Source organism: Ranitomeya variabilis, chromosome 2 (assembly GCF_051348905.1).
Source record: "Ranitomeya variabilis isolate aRanVar5 chromosome 2, aRanVar5.hap1, whole genome shotgun sequence".
NCBI lineage: Eukaryota > Metazoa > Chordata > Amphibia > Anura > Dendrobatidae > Ranitomeya > Ranitomeya variabilis.
The window spans coordinates 633,837,415-633,852,975 of NC_135233.1; the positions used below are offsets into that span (position 1 = coordinate 633,837,415).

At 42.6% G+C, this 15,561-nt stretch overlaps 1 protein-coding gene across 2 annotated transcripts in view; it reads left to right on the top strand.

Moving 5' to 3' along the window:
• Positions 1–2,657: 2,657 nt before the first annotated feature.
• IPCEF1 (interaction protein for cytohesin exchange factors 1) overlaps positions 2,658–15,561 on the top strand; it is a 359,460-nt gene continuing 346,556 nt past the window's right edge. Inside the window, exon 1 of one of the 2 annotated variants that reach the window (XM_077289086.1) lies at positions 2,658–2,753. The gene's annotated coding sequence lies outside the window, so the exon portion shown is untranslated. The remainder of the gene's footprint in view (positions 2,754–15,561) is intronic. The other variant, XM_077289085.1, reaches the window with a different exon arrangement.

Sequence of the window (15,561 nt, forward strand, 5' to 3'; positions counted from 1 at the left end):
TATAATGATACTATACTAGTTTTATTGTAAGGTTATTTTATCACAGTTATAGTATTGAACTATAGAATCTTCTGCTAACTTGGCCACTAAACAATGTAAGGAGATGCAGAGTTACGCTCTATACATTGCTTATCTCCACCTGTTTCTGGAGCAAAAAATGATCTCCTTCGTGGGGTTACTGGATGTTGGCCACCCACTGATGTCATGTTGATGATCTACTCTGTGGGTGGCTCTTCAATATGTTAGTCACAGAGAGTCCTTTAAGCCATTCTTCCATGGGTGGCAACTACCTGCTATTTATTTGTTTCAGCTGCTTGGTTTCTCTAATTTTACATTGCAAAAATATAGTCATGGTCAGCTAGTCAGGAAATCGAATGTAGCCTGAAACATTTTCCCTTTCATCAGTGGTAAGACTGATGTTCTGCACTGTGTTCAGAATTATTAGGCAAGTTGTATTTTGATCACATGATACTTTTTATACATGTTGTCCTACTCCAAGCTGTTCAGGCTTGAGAGCCAACTACGAATTTAATAAATCAGGTGATGTGCATCTCTGTAAAGAGATATGTTGTCTAATGACATCAAAACACTATATAAAATGTCTTGTCTTGCAGAGGGATGTAGAAGTCTTGAAATTGACAAACTTTTGAAGCGTGATCACCGAACAATCAAGTGTTTCATGGCAAATAGCCAACAGGGTCGCAAGAAGCGTGCTGGTCAAAAAGGCGCAAAATAACTGCCCATGAATTGAGGAAAATGAAGCGTGAAGCTGCCAAGATGCCACTTGCCACCAGTTTTGCCCTATTTCAGAGCTGCAACGTTACTGGAGTAACAAAAAGCACAAGGTGTGCGATACTCAGGGACATGGCCAAGGTAAGGAAGGCTGAAAAACGACCACCTTTGAACAAACTTAAGATAAAACATCAAGACTGGGCCAAGAAATATCTGAAGACTGACTTTTCAAAGGTTTTATGGACTGATGAAATGAGAGTGACTCCTGATGGGCCAGGTGGATGGGCCAGAGGTTGGATCAGTAAAGGGCAGAGAGCTCCACTCCGACTCAGACGCCAGCAAGGTGGAGGTGGGGTACTGGTATGGGCTGGTATCATCAAAGAATAACTTGTGGGACCTTTTCGGGTTGAGGATGGAGTGAAGCTCAACTCCCAGAACTACTGCCAGTTTCTGGAAGACAACTTCTTCAAGCAGTGGTACAGGAAGAAGTTGGTATGGTTCAAGAAAAACATGATTTTCATGCAGGACAATGCTCCATCACATGCCTCCAACTACTCCACAGTGTGGCTGGCCAGTAAAGGTCTCAAAGAAGAAAAAAATGACATGGCCCCCTTGTTCACCTGATCTGAACCCAATAGAGAACCTGTGGTCCCTCATAAAATGTGAGATCTACAGGGAGGGAAAACAGTCCACCTCTCGGAACAGTGTCTGGGAGGCTGTGGTGGCTGCTGCACGCAATGTTGATCGTAAACAGATCAAGCAACTGACAGAATCTATGGATGGAAGGCTGTTAGTGTCATCATAAAGAAAGGTGGCTATATTGGTCACTAATTTTTTGGGTTTTGTTTTTGCATGTCAGAAATGTTTATTTCTACATTTTGTACAGTTATATTGGTTTACCTGGTGAAAATAAACAAGTGAGATGAGAATATATTTGGTTTTTATTAAGTTGCCTAATAATTCTGCACAGTAATAGTTACCTGCACAAATAGATATCCTCCTAAGATAGCCAAATCTAAAAAAAAAAACACTCCATCTTCCAAAAATATTAAGCTTTGATATTTATGAGTCTTTTGGGTTGATTGAGGACATAGTTGTTGATCAATAATAAAAATTATCCTCTAAAACACAACTTGCCTAATAATCCTGCACACAGTGTATCCTTCATACTTTACACTACAGCGTTATATGCTCAGCTTTTTAAGACAAAAGCTACAGTATCCAGGAGTTTCTTCTTCAGCAGCCCTCTGATCTATTATATTTCCTTTCTCTCATAGACAATAAGGTCAATTATTCTAGAGGAAGAAATATGTGGCATATTAACGTGATAAATATAATTGTGCATCTACTTTTTGAAGGGAATCTGTCACTTGTTTTTTTTCTTTATCATCTGAAAGCAGCATGATGTTGAGGCAGAGACCCTGATTCCGGTGATATGCTACTTACTGGGCTGCTTGCTGTAGTTTTGATAAAAATGTTTTATCTGCTGAGTTATGTACAACTCTGCCCACACCACTTGACAACTAACGGTGTATGCTGTGCATAGGCAGAAAGCTGTTAATTAGTGGTGAAACAGTATTATACAGATCTTGTGAATATGATGGACTACATGGCAGCAGGTTTTAGTGATAATCTCCTGCTTAAAAATCAGAGATTTTATTTATACAGCAAGCAGCCGTATAAGTAAGACATTACTGGAATCAGTATCTCTGTCTTTATTGTATGCTGCTCTCAGATGAGGTAGAATAAAAGCCCAGTGACAAAATCACTTTAACAGTCTTGAGGCTAAGCATAGACTTTGTTTCAGTTCCCCTCTTTTTACATTAGGTAACATTTAGGTTTAGACTCTGTGACAATGATTTTTAGAAAGTGACGTATTGGCTAAATCTACATAGCGTGCACATGCTGCTTTCCTCTTAAGCAATCTTTGTAATGTAACCAGCTTGTGAAAGGTTTCCTGTCACTGAGATGTTTGCAGTGGATTGTACAACTTGATTCTTGCTGGTGCGAACAGCTTCAGGGTATGTAATTTATTGTGTTTTGTTACTTATGGTCTTTTAAGCGCTAACATGATATTTAAATTACAGGTTTTGTTATTTGTCTTCCTACTATCATCTCAAATTGGCTGTTAAATGCTGCGCACACATTTGCTGAATAGGAGGAACAACTCACGTTTATTATCTAGCTCAGAAACTGAACATTTCCATTCTGCTAAAATGTAAAGCTACAGGCTCCTTCCGTTATCTTATCTTATGTTTGTTTGAGCTTAAAGCAAATTTATCCAACAGGAAATAGGTGCGCTTTATAATGTAAAATATGAGATATACTTACATTTAATGTTTTCCAACATACTTGGAATAATTTAAAGGGAACCTGTCACCAGGTTTTCCTTGTATAAACTATATCCACTGCCTTCAAGTCATCTTTCCTAGCACTCCAGCACCCTGTTTATGAGAGCCCAGCTCCCTAAAACAACATTTATAATCCTCCCATGCCATACAAAATAGGCCGATGAGTATTGCTGTTCTGTGCTCTGTTCCTCCTCTATTCCCACAATCGCCGATCTTACTGCCTTGGTTGACAATCGCTGACATCTCTTACGTCATCCACAATCTGTTGTGCCTGCACAGCTCCTATTCTCTACTGTGCAAGCACAAGAGTTGATCAGACTGTGGATTACATAGAGGTTGGTCCACACATCGACTTACACTCAACTAAATACTTCAGTCCATGAGCCAATGTATAAAGCAAAGCTATTCATGTATCAGGGCCGACCCGAAAGTATAGGCGAACTAGGCGGCCGCCTAGGGCGCAGACCCTAAGGGGGCGCCAGAGAAAAAATAGAAAAAATTATAAAAAATCTTTTCGAAAGGCAAAAGGTGTATGGAGCGGAGCTGAATGTGTATGAGGTGTATGGAGCGGAGCCGTGTGTGTATGAGGTGTACGGAGCGGAGTCGTGTGTGTATGAGGTGTATGGAGCGGAGCTAAATGTGTACGAGGTGTATGGAGCGGAGCGCGTGTGTACGGAGCACAGCCGCGTGTGTAGGAGTAGCTATGTGTGGCCATTATACGGTACGAAGTATCATGTGCGGCCAATATACAGTATGGAGCATCATGTGTGGCCATTATACAGTATGGAGCATCATGTGTGGCCATTATACAGTATGGAGCATCATGTGTGCCCATTATATAGTATGGAGCATCATGTGTGGTCATTATACAATATGGAGCATCATGTGTGCCCATTATACAGTATGGAGCACTGTGTGGCCATAATTTTTTGTTTATAATTATTCTTTAGGAAACAGTGTGATCAGCAGTGCTAAATGGGTGTGGTTGGGACGTGGATATGGGTGTGGCTAGTTATGAATGGGTGTGGTCAGAGGTGTGGCCTAAAACTTTGTCCCTCTTTCCCATCTTCAAAAGTTGGGAGGTATGTTAAAAGTATGTTGTGGATTCTGTTTTTGGGCTCCCTCTGGTGGTTACAGCTGGTACTGGGTGACTTTGGTGGGTTGCGGTCTCTGGTTTCCACCTGTCCATCAGAGGCTGGGTGTTTCCTATTTAACCTGGCTTTCCTGTCATTCCCTTGCCGGCTATCAATGTATCAGTGTGTCTCTGTTACCTTTGCTACCTGCTCCTAGGCCTTCAAGACAAGCTAAGTCTGGATTTCCCTGTTTCATGTTTGCTTTCATGTTTTTAGTCCAGCTTGCAGATATGTAATTCTCTGCTGCTGGTTGCTCTAGTGGGCTGAAATTACCACTCATGTACCATGAGTTGGCACATGAGTTCAAGTAATTTCAGGATGGTATTTTGAAGGGTTTTAAGCTGACCGCGCAGTTCACCTTTTGTATCCTCTGCTATCTAGCTTAAGCGGGCCTCATTTTGCTGAATCTGTTTTCATAACTACGTTTGTGCCTTCCTCTCATTTCACCGTCATTATATGTGGGGGGCTGCTATTTCTGTGGGAATATTTCTCTGGAGGCAAGATAGGTCTGTGATTCTTCTGATAGGGGTAGCTAGATCTCCGGCTGGCACGAGACGTCTAGAGTCCCCCCAGGAACGTTCCCCGGCTGCTGTTAGTTGAGTGTTGAGGTTCAGGATCGCGGTCAGCTCAGGTTCCATCACCCTAGAGCTCGTCCTGTTTTTGCCCATGTTATGTGTTTAATTCCCTGCCATTGGGAACATGACAGTATAGCCGGCCCACAAAGTGTTAATTGTTTGGGCTGAAGCAGGAGAAAAAGAAGTGTTGAAGGGAATTTTTTTTTTTTTCCCTCAGAGTTTTGCTGCCTAGCCCTTAATTGCTGTCTAGCTGCTTCTTACCTCCTCTTAACCCTTGAATGGCTCTGACCTTAGCTGTTTAACATGGATGTCCAGAGTTTGGCTTCCAGCCTGAATAATCTTGCTGCAAAAGTTCAAAACATACAGGATTTTGTTGTTCACACTCCTATGTCTGAACCTAGAATTCCTATTCCAGAGTTTTTTTCTGGAGATAGATCTACCTTCCTGAATTTCAGGAACAATTGCAAATTGTTTCTTTCTTTGAAATCTCGCTCCTCTGGAGACCCTGCTCAGCAGGTCAAGATTGTAATATCTTTCCTGCGGGGCGACCCTCAGAATTGGGCATTTGCATTGGCACCAGGGGATCCTGCATTGCTCAGTGTGGATGCGTTTTTTCTGGCACTGGGATTGCTTTATGAGGAACCTAACCTGGAGATTCAGGCTGAAAAGGCTTTATTAGCCCTCTCTCAGGGGCATGATGAAGCGGAAGTATATTGTCAAAAATTTCGGAAATGGTCGGTGCTTACTCAATGGAATGAGTGCGCCCTGGCTGCAAACTTCAGAGATGGTCTTTCTGAGGCCATTAAGGATATTATGGTGGGGTTCCCTGCGCCTACAGGTCTGAATGAGTCTATGGCTATGGCCATTCAGATTGATCGGCGTTTACGGGAGCGCAAACCTGTGCACCAGTTGGCGGTGTCTTCTGAACAGGCACCTGAGACTATGCAATGTGATAGAATTCAGTCCAGAAGTGAACGGCAAAATTATAGGCGGAAAAATGGATTGTGTTTTTATTGTGGTGATTCAGCTCATGTTATATCAGCATGCTCTAAACGCACAAAAAAGGTTGATAAATCTTTTGCCATTAGTACTCTGCAGTCTAAGTTCATTTTGTCTGTAACTCTGGTTTGTTCACTGTCATCCATTTCCGTCGATGCCTATGTGGATTCAGGCGCTGCCCTGAGTCTTATGGATTGGTCATTTGCCAAACGCTGCGGTTTTAGTCTGGAGCCTCTGGAAGTTCCTATTCCTTTGAAGGGAATTGACTCTACACCATTGGCTATGAATAAACCGCAGTACTGGACACAAGTGACCATGCGCATGACTCCCGTTCATCAGGAGGTGATTCGCTTCCTTGTACTGTATAATTTACATGATGTACTAGTGCTTGGTCTGCCATGGTTATAAACTCATAATCCAGTCCTGGATTGGAAAACAATGTCTGTGTTAAGCTGGGGATGTCAGGGGGTTCATGATGATGCACCTCTGATTTCAATCGCTTCATCTACTCCTTCTGAGGTCCCTGCGTTTTTGTCTGACTATCGGGATGTTTTTGAGGAGCCTAAGCTCAATTCGCTCCCTCCTCATAGGGATTGTGACTGTGCTATAGAATTAATTCCTGGCAGTAAGTTCCCTAAGGGTCGTTTATTTAATTTGTCAGTGCCAGAGCATACTGCTATGCGGAATTATATTAAGGAGTCCTTGGAAAAGGGACATATTCGTCCATCTTCGTCCCCTCTGGGAGCAGGTTTTTTTTTCGTGGCAAAAAAAGATGGTTCCCTGAGGCCTTGTATAGATTATCGCCTTCTGAATAAGATTACAGTCAAATATCAGTATCCATTGCCATTATTGACTGATTTGTTTGCTCGCATTAAGGGGGCTAGGTGGTTCACTAAGATAGATCTTCGCGGTGCGTATAATCTTGTGCGGATAAAGCAGGGTGATGAGTGGAAAACCGCATTTAATACGCCTGAGGGCCATTTTGAGTATTTGGTAATGCCTTTTGGACTTTCTAATGCTCCTTCAGTCTTTCAGTCCTTTATGCACAATATTTTCCGTGAATATCTGGATAAGTTTATGATTGTGTATTTGGATGATATTTTGGTGTTTTCTGATGACTGGGAGTCTCATGTTCTACAGGTCAGGAAGGTGTTTCAGGTTTTGCGGGCCAATTCTCTGTTTGTGAAGGGCTCAAAATGTCTCTTCGGAGTCCAGAAGATTTCTTTTTTGGGGTACATTTTTTCTCCTTCTACTATTGAGATGGATCCCGTCAAGGTTCAGGCGATTTGTGACTGGACACAACCTACATCTGTTAAGAGTCTTCAGAAGTTCTTGGGTTTTGCTAATTTTTATCGTCGGTTCATTACTAATTTTTCCAGTGTTGTTAAACCTTTGACTGATTTGACTAAAAAGGGTGCTGATGTTGCTAATTGGTCTCCTACGGCTGTGGAGGCCTTTCAGGAACTTAAGCACCGGTTTTCTTCTGCTCCTGTGTTATGTCAACCAGATGTTTCACTTCCTTTTCAGGTTGAGGTTGATGCTTCCGAGATTGGAGCTTGGGCGGTTTTGTCACAGAGAAGTTCCGATGGCTCGGTGATGAAGCCATGTGCGTTCTTTTCTAGAAAATTCTCGCCCGCCGAGCGCAATTATGATGTGGGTAATCGGGAGCTTTTGGCCATGAAGTGGGCATTTGAGGAGTGGCGTCATTGGCTTGAGGGTGCTAGACATCGTGTGGTGGTCTTGACTGATCACAAAAATCTGATTTACCTTGAGTCTGCCAGGCGTCTGAATCCTAGACAGGCTCGTTGGTCGTTGTTTTTTTCTCGTTTCAATTTTGTGGTTTCATACCTGCCAGGTTCAAAGAATGTGAAGGCAGATGCTCTTTCCAGGAGTTTTGTGCCTGACTCTCCTGGAGACTCTGGGCCTACTGGTATCCTTAGGGATGGGGTAATATTGTCCGCCGTCTCCCCAGACTTGCGACGTGCATTGCAGGAGTTTCAGGCGGATAAACCTGATCGTTGTCCACCAGAAAGACGGTTTGTTCCGGATGATTGGACCAGTAGAGTCATCTCCGAGGTCCATTCTTCTGTGTTGGCTGGTCATCCTGGAATATTTGGTACTAGAGACTTGGTGGCCAGGTCTTTTTGGTGGCCTTCCTTGTCAAGGGATGTGCGCACCTTTGTGCAGTCTTGTGAAGTGTGTGCTCGGGCTAAGCCTTGCTGTTCTCGGGCCAGTGGGTTGTTGTTATCCTTGCCTATCCCGAAGAGGCCTTGGACGCACATTTCCATGGATTTTATTTCAGATCTCCCTGTCTCACAGAAAATGTCCGTTATCTGGGTTGTGTGTGACCGCTTTTCTAAGATGGTTCATTTGGTGCCCTTGCCTAAGTTGCCTTCCTCCTCTGAGTTGGTCCCTTTATTTTTTCAGAACGTGGTTCGTTTGCATGGGATTCCGGAGAATATCGTTTCTGACAGGGGATCCCAGTTTGTGTCTAGATTTTGGCGGACGTTTTGTGCTAAGATGGGCATTGATTTGTCTTTCTTGTCTGCATTCCATCCTCAGACGAATGGCCAGACGGAGCGAACTAATCAGACCTTGGAAACTTATTTAAGGTGTTTTGTTTCTGCTGATCAAGATGACTGGGTTGCCTTTTTGCCACTGGCCGAATTTGCCCTTAATAATCGGGCTAGTTCTGCTACTTTGGTTTCTCCTTTCTTTTGTAATTCGGGGTTTCATCCTCGTTTTTCCTCTGGTCAGGTGGAGCCTTCGGATTGTCCTGGAGTGGACGTGGTGGTGGACAGGCTACATCAGATTTGGAATCAGGTGGTGGACAATTTGAAGTTGTCTCAGGAGAAGACTCAGCAGTTTGCTAATCGCCGTCGCCGCGTGGGTCCCCGACTTCTTGTTGGGGACTTGGTGTGGTTGTCTTCTCGTTTTGTCCCTATGAAGGTCTCTTCTCCTAAGTTCAAGCCTCGGTTCATCGGTCCTTATAAGATCTTGGAGATTCTTAACCCTGTATCTTTTCGTTTGGATCTCCCAGCATCGTTTGCTATTCATAATGTGTTCCATCGGTCGTTATTGCGGAGGTATGAGGTGCCCGTTGTTCCTTCGGTTGAGCCTCCTGCTCCGGTGCTGGTGGAGGGAGAATTGGAGTATGTTGTTGAAAAGATCTTGGATTCTCGTGTTTCCAGACGTAAACTCCAGTATTTGGTTAAGTGGAAGGGTTATGGTCAGGAGGATAATTCCTGGGTGGTCGCCTCTGATGTTCATGCGACTGATTTGGTCCGCGCCTTCCATAGGGCTCATCCTGATCGCCCTGGGGGTTCTCGTGAGGGTTCGGTGACCCCTCCTCAAGGGGGGGTACTGTTGTGGATTCTGTTTTTGGGCTCCCTCTGGTGGTTACAGCTGGTACTGGGTGACTTTGGTGGGTTGCGGTCTCTGGTTTCCACTTGTCCATCAGAGGCTGGGTGTTTCCTATTTAACCTGGCTTTCCTGTCATTCCCTTGCCGGCTATCAATGTATCAGTGTGTCTCTGTTACCTTTGCTACCTGCTCCTAGGCCTTCAAGACAAGCTAAGTCTGGATTTCCCTGTTTCATGTTTGCTTTCATGTTTTTAGTCCAGCTTGCAGATATGTAATTCTCTGCTGCTGGTTGCTCTAGTGGGCTGAAATTACCACTCATGTACCATGAGTTGGCACATGAGTTCAAGTAATTTCAGGATGGTATTTTGAAGGGTTTTAAGCTGACCGCGCAGTTCACCTTTTGTATCCTCTGCTATCTAGCTTAAGCGGGCCTCATTTTGCTGAATCTGTTTTCATAACTACGTTTGTGCCTTCCTCTCATTTCACCGTCATTATATGTGGGGGGCTGCTATTTCTGTGGGAATATTTCTCTGGAGGCAAGATAGGTCTGTGATTCTTCTGATAGGGGTAGCTAGATCTCCGGCTGGCGCGAGACGTCTAGAGTCCCCCCAGGAACGTTCCCCGGCTGCTGTTAGTTGAGTGTTGAGGTTCAGGATCGCGGTCAGCTCAGGTTCCATCACCCTAGAGCTCGTCCTGTTTTTGCCCGTGTTATGTGTTTAATTCCCTGCCATTGGGAACATGACAAAGTAGTAGGGGCGCAACAAAATAGTTTCGCCTAGGGCGCCGTAATCTCTCGGGCCGGCCCTGTCATGTATAACTCTCACTCCTAAACAGGGGACCCCAGAGTCCAGTTCTTAAAAATTACCAATTAGCAGCCTGGACCCTTTTTATTTAATAAGAAAGTGGACAGCCTCAAATTGATGATTTTTCTAAATATGATCTATTAACATATGTGCTCAAAAATAACTTTAAATCTCCTGTCACGGGGTTACTGCAACAGAAAGGAGCCAGAAGACCACAGTGTCTGATTGCTCCTACTCCTGCGCTGAAAAGAAGCTCTTCACCTTCTTTTTAAGTGGTGTTAATTTCTTTTGGCAGAACATGGGTTAATCGGCCATGTTGGAGACTCTGGGAGTATGACCTTCCAGCTGAGCTTGGTTAGCCAGTCGCATCCCCTTTATAATCTGGGTCCTGATTTAAACCCATGTCAGAGCTAGCTTTTGCTGCATGGCTTGGAGGAGAGGTGTTTATATGAGAAGGCATTTTGGAGGAGTTATCTGTGACTGTTGTGTGGTTTGTAAGTGTGATAATTCCCTTCCCTCCTCTTACTTTGTTTATTCACCTGTTCTTCACTCCCCGGTACATTCCTCTGTTATATGAGAGTAAATATTTGTATGCTTGCTATTTTAAGTTACCTTTGTCCGTGTTGTCTTTTTGTTAGTAGGGTTGATCTACTGCGGTGCACAGTAGTGTGCCTCTTCCTTTGGTGTGGGAAGTGAACAAACTGAGGGCTGAATCAGGAGATAAGGCGAGGGTGGAGGCCCCGGCATCTTCACCTTCAGAAGTATCCTGGGGAATAAGGCGAGTTAGGGTGCCTCCTAATGGTAAGGACCGGGAAGCTGCCCCTGGTCCCAGGTCACCCAACAGCTGGGTCGTGACACCCCTCCTTTTAGCAAAAGTCAGGACCAATCTTCTGGGTTATAGGATCCTAACATGCAGAGGGAAAGCCAACAACTCTGCAACCCCTCTGACAGTGAGAGAGCAAGATCTTGAACTAACACAGCTCTGCCGCATACTTTACTAAGCTGTTACCAAATAGTAAGAGATCTAATGATGTTACCATTCAATAACAGACTGGTAAAGTATATGGCAGCGACAAGTTAATGAAAAGAATGAGGTCTCATGAAATCTCACTGTGAGAGTGGCCACAAAGTTGTGGGTTCCCACTCTGCATGCCAGGGACCCACAACTCAGAAGTTTGGATCTGGCTTTTAGTAAAAAGTGGGATATTAGGGTTACATCTGAACACTTTTGTTAAAAAAGGTTGTACTAACTTTGTGCTAAGATAGCTGACTGCAGCATTTGGCTGGTCTTTGGCACTCCCATTCAGAATTAAGGGTCCGATGGTGTGCATAATTGACCACCAATCAATTCACAGGGGGCTCTTTAGAACCTTGGTTCTCGGGATCAGTGGGGGTCCCTATGGTCAGACCCCAAGTGATCAGGAAGTTATCCCCTACCCTATGGACAATGGGTAACTTCCATACTTAAAACAACCCATTTAATAGAGGATATTTAAAAAAAAATCACCAACCTGGGGCTGCTCACTCTGTTATTAAATGAAAATGTCAGCCCTTTTATTGATGATGGGTACTCTTTAAAATCGGTGGAGGTTCCAGCAGTTTGACTCCCATCAATTAAAAATATTTGTCCAACACAAACTATAGAGACTTAAAAATTATACGGAGAATAGGTGATAAATCGTTATGGTTGGCCAATCTCTTTAATACCTCTCTGTCAATTTCATATCTATCTCATTACTAATATTTAAACATTTTCATGTCATTTTAATTGTAGTCAAATAGCCATCTTTAGTCATATTAAGAAATAGGAGGTGGCACCCTTATAGAGATGAGCCTGCAACATGCCACAGTAATTATACTTCATCTATTGCTGTAAAAATGTTCTAAGAAACATTTTCAGTGTGCAAAAATCATTGCTTCATTCAAGAAACCATATAGCCTATACTATACCATAAACACTATTATTATAAAACTTTTCTTCACATGCTATTATTTGTCTACTACGCCACCCACACTAGACTAAATGCGGCCTGTGACTACATATTCCAATAAGATGACACTCATACGCCCACAAAATTCTTTTTGCTAGAACTGTGTGCAGTGCACAGACCCTGCGTTGTGGATAGTCTGATTTTACTCATTGCAGTTAGCACCTATTTTAAACAATTATTCTCTTTTTAAATGCACAATTGGTGGAAAAAGGTTGAATTTGATGGACTTAGGTCCTTCTTCAATTCATGTAGCTAATAGGTATGAGCGAACCCAAACACAGTTTGGGGTTCGTACCGGACACCTATTATTCAGTACACAACCCTGAACACTGACTTAACAGGATATCCGGTTTAATGTTCGGGTTCAGATGCCTAATAAAGTTTGCTGAAAGGCTGTAGTGCCTGAACCTGTATAAATGCCAGATCACAAGTGCTGCAGCCATTCTACTCAGATTAGTTTAGGGACAGGATGCAGTTGAAGTGAGGGACGGAATTACACTGCACACTCTGCAAAAAAAGCCACTGTGTGTATTTTGCACATGCCCAAGTGGGAGTACTGTGCCAAAATGCCACTGTCTACTCTGCACCCCTGCCTGCGGGAGGACTGTGCCAAAAAGCTGCTGTCTGAACTCTGCACGTGTCTCAGTGGGAGTACTGTGTCAAAAAGCTGCTGTGTGTACACTGCACCCCCGCCTGTGGGAGTACCATGATAAAAAGCTGCTGTGTGTACTCTGCACCCCCATCTGTGGGAGTACCATGATGAAAAGCTGCTGTGTGTACACTGCACCCCCGCCTGTGGGAGTACCATGATAAAAAGCTGCTGTGTGTACTCTGCACCCCCATCTGTGGGAGTACCATGATAAAAAGCTGCTGTGTGTACACTGCACCCCCGCCTGTGGGAGTACCATGATGAAAAGCTGCTGTGTGTACTCTGCACCCCCATCTGTGGGAGTACTGTGCTAACAAGCAGCCGTGTCTTCTCTGCACCCCCGTCTGTGGGAGTACTGTGCCTATTTAAATGTAATGTCCAGCTCAAAGAAAGAGAGATCACACCATCACCTGCACATAATGTAGAAACTTGAAACTAAATAGGTAAAAATTAACTGGAGTGTAAGTTGGTATGCATGCAAAATAGGAGCATGTTCACACTGGCCACAAAACACACAGCCAAACAGCATGTGGTGAGCTTTTTAAATGTAATGTCGGTTTAGTTTCAAGTTTCTGCATCATCTGCAGGTGAGGGTGTAGTCTCTCTTTCTTTAAGTTGGACAGTACATTTAAATAACTTCCCACTATCTGTGTGTCCATGTTTGGGACCCGAGCCTGCTCAGCCCTTATTCACACACGATGTCACTATGACACCTGGTAAGGTTTTAATACTGAAGGTTAGGACCATCCTGAATTTGGGTACACTTTGAAGTTATTATAAACCAAAAATATCCCCAGTATATATGCGGGGAAAAAAAAAAGAGGCATAAGCTATGGTTACAAATCCATAAAAGATATTTCTTTAATAAATCAATTAAAATATAGAATGTACACAACAGGGAAATACTCATAGTACATATAGACTGGGAACAAAGGTCCAAACCAAATGGAGCCACAATATAAATAGCAGTCCTATACCAATAGCAGCAACAATCAGCAATAGCAAATTCAATGTAATATAACTCAACCTCAGTAAAATATTGCACAAATAACCATGGAAAAAAATTCCTAAGGTACTGCATCTAGTCAAGACTGAGTGGTCTACTCTGACCTATAAAGTGCATAGTGCATAAATAAACGCTGACGTCTCCAATGCAAGTTAAAAAATGTAAGCTTACATGACTGATTCTCCTGGAATGGATTGTTCCACAGCGACCCTGACAGCGCCGTTTCGCCTGACTGGCTTCCTCAAATAGGGGGCATATGTGCCTATGTCTAACTACTCTGTCCTTATATATGCTAAAAACAGCTGAGGTACGCGTCGGTGTGATTGGTCTGCAACAGCGCATGCGTCGATCCATAGGCTTCCCAATGTAAATGTGACTTCCGATGCTCTGCGCCTGGAACGCAAGCGTGAAACGCTTCGCCTCCCCATGTGCGCAGACCCGGAAGTCACTAGGCCGTCACTGACCGGCGCATGCGCAAACCAAACCACCGAGGCTGCAGCAAAGTGTATGGATGCGATGGCAATTTGAGAGCGTGATAGAACTAAGGACAGATGGCCCCATATGACTAGACATGCCACCGCCTAATATATAAAAAAGGGAAAGGGGACCGCAGCAACCAACTACCAATTGAAAAAATATGTTTAAACTAGTGAACCTAATTAGCACTAAAATAAATGTGGATACATAATTATTATTATAAAAATATATATAAATATGCAATAATTCTGATCATATAAAGTGAATTGTGTAGTAAAATAACCATAATTCAGTGTATTTACAATAATATAAATAAACACGTGACTATGCATAGCACAATAAATTAGAAATATGAATACAAATATAAATATACAAATATATAATAAACATATTAATGTGAAGTGCACAGAAAAAAAATAAATAAAACAAATATGATATATCCAATAGTGATAATATATAGGGTAATCTTCCTTAGTATATTTTCTTCTGAAAGTTATTCAAAGATGCAGTTTCACCAACATCCAACGATCCAAAGGTAAGTTGTCACTCACATGATTCATAATCACTAAATAAAAAATATATATATAAAAAATTAGTAAACATATAGACACACACAAAATTAAAATATTTAAAACAAGAAAACAGGAAACTAGTAAATAGACTAAGGACTAAAGATCAAAAGAAATTAGTAATAAATGGATAGAAACTAACCAAACAGAGAGCACACATGGTATTACAATCAAGGGGCTACAAAGAGGGGCACACCAGAAGATGGACCCTCATGCATATTTACAAAAAAACCAACCACAACAACTAGAAACATGACCAGCCAAAAGAGTGTATCTACACAAGAGATCAATATAAATAGCCTTTATTAAGGTGAAAGTGGCACAACAAAAATATATAATTATTTTATATCAATTAAAAAGATGTAGTACTCGAAATTATGACAGGAACATTTATAAAAAAATCTTAATATAGAAATATCATAACTGATATTGGTGACCCCAGTATAGAAAATGCCAACTAAGTGCAAAACATAGGGAAAGCGAAAGATAAAAAAAGGAATTAATGAGATGCCTGTAGTAAAAAAAATAATTATATATGTGAGACTAGTGCTAAGAATAAATACACTCAATAAAAAACTCCGCAACTACTGCAAGGATTAGTGCAGGAAAAAATTAATTCATATAGGTGTGGAGCCGCAATATACAAATCAGACCTGCGGGCCCAGTGAGAAATAACTATAAAGTGCAGAGTGCAAAGTGGCAGAAACCCATTGAGGGAGGCACTTCTGTCTGCAGTATACCTTTTAAGGGTCACCAAGTCCCATCAGCCGCGCACCCCTCAATGGGTTTCTGCCACTTTGCACTCTGCACTTTATAGTTATTTCTCACTGGGCCCGCAGGTCTGATTTGTATATTGCAGCTCCACACCTATACACAATTCACTTTATATGATCAGAATTATTGCATATTTAAAT